A 7900-nucleotide genomic window follows, 5' to 3' on the forward strand; every position below is an offset into this window, starting at 1 on the left:
AGAGGATAGTTCTAGAGAATAGATTACCCTGGGTATATCATCAAAAATATCCTGGCTTTATGTATAGCACTTCTGGGATTCTTTCCAGGTTCTATTTCCATTGCCCCCTAAGCCACTTGCTGTATTTGACTGGGCAGGCAAAAACACAGGAGTAAGATCATGATTCTAGGAGCTAGAAGCAGCCTAATAATAGTGAATTTTTCTTTGTTATGATGTAGGGATATCTCACTAGCCTTTACCAGTGCCTAGAATAAAAATTCTATGCTTTTTTTCACCAACTTTCTGAATCAAAATATATATTTTTAAGTACCTTAATACTGAAAAAATAGTATGATAGGAGACTTGAGCATCATTGGAAAGGAACAAATTTATTCTGAATGAACAAAATAGCATTTCTGTTTAAATCTCACGCCTATAATCCCAGCACTTGGAAGGTGGAAGTGAAAGGACTTCCCAAGCTCATGGGCAACTTAGGGAGATCTCATCTCCACAATAAATAAAAAAAAATTAGATGGCGTGGTTGTGCACCTGTAGTTCCAGCTACTTGGAAGGCTGAGGCAGAAAGTTCACCTGAGCCCAGCAGGTCAAGGCTACAGTGGCTATGAGCATGCTACTACACTCCAGCCTGGGCGAGAGGGATACTTTGACTCAAAAAAAAAAAAAAAATTCTAGTCTCAATTAATATTAGTAACTGACACTCATGTCCTCAGAGCTTTATATATGTGAACTCCTTTTATTCTTATAACAGTCCTATGACGAAGTAGATTCTGTTGCTGTTCTCATTTTTGGCTGAAGATGCTAAGGCACAAAAATATTAGGTATTCTTTCCAACGTCACATCCACTGGTAATAAGGGGCACAGCTGTGATGTCAGCTCAGGCAGTCTAGCACGGAATCAGTTCTCCCAATCACCAGCTATTCAGTGTGGAATCTGCCCATGTGACCTGCAAAGTTAAGTCCCAAGCCTAGGACACGAAGTTCTCATCAATAAGTTGATCTTAACAAGCCCTGCCATCACTCCAGGGCCTTGATAACAACTCACACAGACAATCCTTCCTTGCGCAAAATGTGCGGTACATAATGGATAAATAAAAGCTTTATAGAAACATTTTCTCTAATGCTCACATCATTTCAGATTTTAGGGTCTTTGCATGTGCTGGCAATCTTTTCCTGTCTTTTCCCCATTTTGCAAACTGCTCCTCACCTTTCAAATTCCGGACTGGCCTCTTAGTCTCTGAAGACCCTCACGGTCACCCCCCAAAGGCAAACTTTGTTCTGCACTCTCTGCTGTGGCATTTGGCACTTTACATTATGTTTACAGCTGTTCTTATCCCTCTGGGAGGTTGCAAGCAAAACTCTCTGGGAAGGGTCTGTCTCCTCACTTGTATACTGAGAATAATAAAATCACCTCTCCTATGAGAAATAATTGGGATAATCCCTGAAAGCATTTAACTGACATTTAGTTAGTGCTCAGTAGAAGATAGCTACTACAAAAAACATGATTCTGTAAACTTGGGTTATTGGCAGAGTATTAACATATAATATACATTTTAGTCAGTGTTGGTTAAATGAGAACAAAATAATATCCAAAAAAACTCACTGGGTGTTTAAAACTTTAAAAGTTTTAGTTAAAGGTCTTTGATCTTCTGCTAGCTATGCTTTGTCAATTTTGTCTATAAAAATTTCTCAATCCGAATTGTCATATACCATGTTGGTGTCATTTCATATTTCATTACATTTGAAGGAATGCTGTGCCCAAGATGGTTTGAGATTAAAAAAGAAAAGTAAATATATTTAGACAGGAAAAAGATCCTCTTGCTTGTAAGTTATTTCTTTAGTAAAATTAGTCATCTTACATTTTTCAAATTAAGACAGAGTTTAAAACAGTCCTTTTTCACTTTTCCTTTTTTTAGTTCCTTTCCCTGCTTCATAGCTTTAGCTATATAAAGAATAACGACTGCTTTCAAACAGATCAAATTTTGTTATAATTACAAGCATAACAAAATTTCAGTGTATTCAGAAAATTTCTAAGCTTCTTAGCATGGCCCAATTTACTAGATTACTATTAATACAATAAAAATGCTAGAACAAAAAAAAAAATTTAGAAAATTTCTTTTAGAAATGGGATTTTATCTATTACATAAGAGACATTTCTGACTCAAGTAACTCGATCTGTATTTTACTTACTTTCTCAAATCGCTAAAACTCCACATGTTACTGAAAACGCAAACATATAAAATTTGGTAAGTGCTGTGCTCAGTGGCTCAGCCTGTAATCCCAGCACTTTGGGAGGCCGAGGTGAGTGGATTGCCTGAGCCTCCTGGTTCAAGACCCACATGGGCAACTTGGCGAGACCTTGTCTCTACAATAAATCAAAAATTAGCCGGCCTGATAGCACACACCTGTAGTTCCAACTACTTGGAAGGCTGAGGTGGAAGGATTGCCGGGGGAGGCTGCAATGGCCATGAGTGTGCCACTGCACTCCAGTCTGGGCGACAGAGTGAGACTCCAACTCAAAAAAAAAAAAAAGAAAGAAGAAAAAGTTGATTAGCATACTGTTATTTATTTTACATTAATTCCTTTGAAAGGAATAAAATAGCCATTCGATATCATTCTATAAAGTATCTATTTTCTTATGTAGGAAATTTCATGTAGTTATAATCAAAGTTGATTTTACTCTAATAATGTTTATTCTTTATATAGTTATGGAACTTGAATCTTCTTACAGAAGAAATCAATATTGAACTTGTGATTAATATTTCCACAACATACAGCCATTCATTCCATAAACTGTTGCCAAATGCCTACTCTGTATCAAGCATTACGACAAGTACTCGAATATAGGAAGATGAATGAACAAAACAAAAAGTCTGTAATGATAAGTATTGCAAAGAAAAAGAAAGGACAGTAAAGGGAATGGAGAGTGACTTGAGCACAATCCTGAAGAAAGCAAGAGAGTGAGTCACATAGACACTGTGAACGACAGCACCAGCCAGATTAGCAAGTGCAAAGTTCCTGAGGATTTAGAAATGTATTTTGCCTGTTCTAAGAAGCGAGATCAGTGAAGTTGGAATGGTATGAGCAAAGACTAGAAAGAAGAGTAGAAGGTAAGGTCAGCGAGGAGGCAGGGCCCAGATCACATGGGGCCTGATAGACCCAGTAAAAAGATAAAATGAGCCACATGTGTCAACTTTCCTAGCAGCCATATTTTTTTAGATTGGAAAATATAGTTTATTTAGAAAGAAAATAAGAGAGAGAGGAGAGAGAGAGAGAGAGAGATTGAGAGAGAGCTTCACCTCCCCAGGGTAGGGGAAGGAGGCCAAAGCTTAGGAAATGTGGCAGCAGCTGTCGCTCAGAGAGCGTATGGCCGCACCAGAGTCTAGTAAAGCAATGACCGTAGTCATATTTAAAAAGTAAAAAAGTGAAACCAACTTGGATAATGGATTTTATTTGATCCTATATAACTAAAATAGTATTTCAACACATAATCAATATAATAAATTTTTTTACATTATTATCTTTCTTCCAAAGTCTATAAAGTCCAGCATGTATTTTATACTCACAACACATCTAAGTACAGACTAGCTGCATTGCAGGTACTCATTTGTAAGTCTTTTGAAGAGTTTTGACTTTATTTTTTCAAAAATATATAAAAATAGGCCAGGCTCGGTGGCTCAGCCTGTAATCCCGCGCCTTGGTAGTGAATTGCCTGAGTCCGCGGGTTTGAGACCCGCCTGGGCAACTTGGTGAGACCTTATCTCTATAATAAATCAAAAAATGAGCTGGGCATGGTAGCGCACGCCTGTAGTTCCAGCTACTTGGAAGGCTGAGGTGAAAGGATCGCCAGAGCCCAGCAGGTCGAGGCTGCGGTGGCCGGGAGCGGCCACTGTACTCCAGTCTGGGCGACAGAATGAGACTCTAACCCAAAAAAGAAAATAAATAAATGCATACACACACACACACACACACACACACACACTTGGGTCTTCAACTCAAACAAATAAACAAATAAATAAGCAGGCTCCCCTATTTAGGTCAACGGCAGCTCCATCATTTTTCTTGGGCCAAGTGCCTTGAAGTCATCCCTGATTCTTTTGTCTCACATTCCATAACCCATCCTGCAGTACATCCTGTCAGTGTCTACCTTTGAAATATGTCAGAGATCCTGCCGGCAACGGTGGCTCATGCCTGCAATCCCAACAATTTGGAAGGCCAAGGCGGGAGGATCGCATTAAGCCCAGGAGTTTGAGAGCAGCCTGGGCAATATAGTGACATCTCACCTCTGCAAAAAATTAAAAACATTAGCCAGGCATGGTGGCACGCACCTGTCCTTCCAGCTACTTGAGACTTCAACTCAAATAAATAAACAAATAAACAAATAAATAAATAGTCTTTGTTCAAAACTCTCCAATATGTTTCTTCAAAATAATCTGGGTTTGGGGAGAGCAGGTGACGGTGCAGATACACCAAGACAGGCCATGTATTGCAAACTATTGAAACTGGGTGACGGCAACATGGGGTTCCTTCCGCCTCAGCCTTCCAAGTAGCTGGGACTACAGGCACGCGTGACCACACCCGGCTAATTTTTGATTTATTGTAGAGACGAGGTCTCGCCAAGTTGCCTAGGCTGGTCTTGAACCCACGGGCTCAGGCAATCCACTCACCTCATCCTCCCAAAGTGCTGGGATTACAGGCTGAGCCACCGAACTGGCCGGAATACATTCTTAGAACAAAAAATGAAAAGGCAAACAAATTTTAAATTATCCAGTTTTATTTAGTAGTCTTTTTTGTTAATAGCAATACTGAAATTATTATTTTGAAACATATATGCATATATTTAATATAATACAACTAAGAAACTAAGTTAAAGCTGTTGAGAACAGAATGTTCAGCATAAAAGAGGCCAATAAAAAAAATCTTGTAAACTTAAATTGTAGTTGCAAATACCACTATAAGCCCATGATTTTTTTATTTTTAAAAATTACATTTTCTAGCTCTGTCCACTAAGAAGGCCAAGAAGCAATGATAACCCAGAAGCAACAGGAATCCCATATAGTCTGAAAACACTACTTTTGGATAAATAACCAATACCAGGAAATTTATCAGTTGAGTTTGGAATATTTTTTTGTGCCAGAAAGCAAGGAAGTAATCAAAGACTAATATTGCCTCACACCTGTAAAAACAGCTTTTATCAAAAAAGACAAAAGATAACGAGTGTTGGCAAGGATGTGGAGAAAAGGAAACCCTTGTACGCTGTTGGAAGAAATTAGTACAGAAATAATGAAAAACTATGAAGTTGCCTCAAAAAGTTAAAAACAGAACTACCATATGATCCAGCAATCCCACTACTGGGTATCTATCCAAAGGAAATGCAGTCAGTATGTTGAAGAGCTATCTGCAGTCCCATTCATTGCAGCGCTATTCATAGTAGGCAAGATAAGAAATCAACCTTGTCCATTAAGGGAATGGATAAAGAAAATGTGGTATATATACACAATGGAATATTATTTAGCCTTAAAAGATAAGGAAATCTTGTCATTTGCAACAACATGGATAAACCTGGAGGACACATGCTAAGTAAAATGTCAGGCACAGAAAGACAAATATCAAAAGGTTGAAACTGACAGAAACACATTAAATGTGGAAAGCTATAAGTTCATTCAAAAAAGGAAAAAGGATACCATGAAGGTATCAACACATTACTCTAAAATATATTACCTATTATTCTAAAATTGGATTATTAAAAGGACATAATTGAAGATCTTTCCTGCCATTCTGGTAAGAACAGTATTTCAGGGGAACCAAATAGTCCTAATGGACATGGGCAAGTTCATTCTTACTATATAGAAGAATTATAGTTAATAAATGTGAGAAATATTAGAATTAGAAAATCACCATGTTGCAACCCTAATTATGTTTAAGTGAATCAGGCAATGGCCATCAATAGATACTAAAATCATTAGGTGAGACATTGTTGAGAAATTTTACAATGAAGGAATCAGGTTGTCACCACCTGAATAACTTAAGCATTACTAAAAGTGACAATCTGACACTCTGTGGCTCTTGAAGTGATGAAATAACATGAAGTATATTAACATTACCTGTTTTTTGTTTGTTTGTTTTTTGAGTTGGAGTCTCACTGTCGCCCAGACTGGAGTGCAGTGGCCGCTCCCGGCCACCGCAGCCTCGCCTGCTGGGCTCCGGCAATCCTTCCGCCTCAGCCTTCCAAGTAGCTGGAACTACAGGCGCGTGCTACCACACTCGGCTAATTTTTTAAAAATGTATTGTAGAGATGAGGTCTCGCCAAGTTGCCCAGGCAGGTCTCGAACCCGCGGGCTCAGGCAATCCACTCACCTCAGCCTACCAAAGTGCTGGGATTACAGGCTAAGCCACCGAGCCCGGCTACCTGTCGATTATTCTTGTCAGGAATTTGAAATAGAACTTCTTTTTTTTTTTTTTTCTGAGTTGGAGTCTCACTCTGTCGCCCAGGCTGGAGTGCAGTGGCACATTCACAGCCACACAACCTCCACTTGCTGGGCTCAGGTGATCCTTCCGCTTCATCCTTCCTAGTAGCTGGAACCACAGGTGTGTGCCACCATGCCCAGTTAATTTTTTGATTTATTGTAGAGATGAAGTCTCACCAAGTTGCCCAGGCTGGTCTCGAACCCCTGGGCTCAAGCAATCCTCTCGCCTCAGCCCCCCAAAGTGCTGGGATTACAGGCTTGAGTCACCATGCCCGGCAAACTTACTCAATTCTTTAAATCTAACTTCTAGACTACAGGAAATACAGAAGATGAAGAAGCAAATTAAATACCACTAGGAAGCAACTGAGACATTCTATGGGACTCCTGATCTGTTTCTGCAAGAAGTGAATGGAATGAGGGAGGGAAAAATGGAGCACTCTTCAGATGAAAAGAGACCTTAGATGATATAAAAACCTAATTCAGTATGTGGACCTTGTTTGGAAAAACATTGTAAAAAGATATTTTTTGAGACAGTTGGAAAAATCTGAATTGCTTGCATTGTCTTTTAAAATGCTTATTTCATTTTAAAAATAAAATGGTTTCGTGGTTATATAAGAAAAATCATTTTTTGTCTTTTGAAGCATAATGAAGTGATCAGGTATCAAATATCATGCCATTTAAGATTTGCTTTTAAATACTCCAGCAAAAAGCAAACAAATTAGAAACAAAGGCTGGGTGTGGTGGCGCATGCCTATAATCCCAGTGTTTTGTGGGGCTGAGGTAGGAGGATTGCTTGAGAGCCCAGGAGTTCAAGACCAGTCTGGGCAACATAGCAGGACTCTCATCTCTAAAAAAAAAGAAAAAGAAAGAAACAAACAAACAAAATTGAGTGATGACTGGTAATGATTGCTGAAACAAGTATAGCAAAATGTTGATAACTGTTGAAGGGAGGTGATAAATACTTGGGAGTTTGCTGTACTCTTCCTACTTTTGTATATGTTTGGAAATTTTCATAAATTAAAAAAAGGAGGGAGTAACTGTGCTAAATGCTGTTCACATAGTTCAAGACAGTAAACCAAGAACTGGCTGTTCACATAGTTCAAGACAGTAAACCAAGAACTGGCCACTTGTTGGGAGCCGGCCGTGGAGGCCTGCCTGAACGCTAAGGATTCAGGCAGGCTGCGGACCCTGAGACTGCTAGGACGAGTTCAGGAGCTGAAGGCCCATTGCCTCTTCCCTTCTTTGCTGTTTTGGCACGTTCCACTAGCAAGGACTTTGATGATCTAAGCATGAAGTTCTGAGAGTACGACAGGCATGGCTTACTTTAGGAGTCCATTGTTCCTGTTTCTCACAGACTGCGGTTTCGGCTTTAAACTTAACATAATTCAACTCAGGTCACATTTGGGGAGCCTTTAATATGGTACAAGCTTCTTTAAA

Source organism: Carlito syrichta, unplaced genomic scaffold (assembly GCF_000164805.1).
Source record: "Carlito syrichta isolate Samal-C Ts95f unplaced genomic scaffold, Tarsius_syrichta-2.0.1 Scaffold308854, whole genome shotgun sequence".
NCBI classification, from domain to species: Eukaryota; Metazoa; Chordata; class Mammalia; order Primates; family Tarsiidae; genus Carlito; species Carlito syrichta.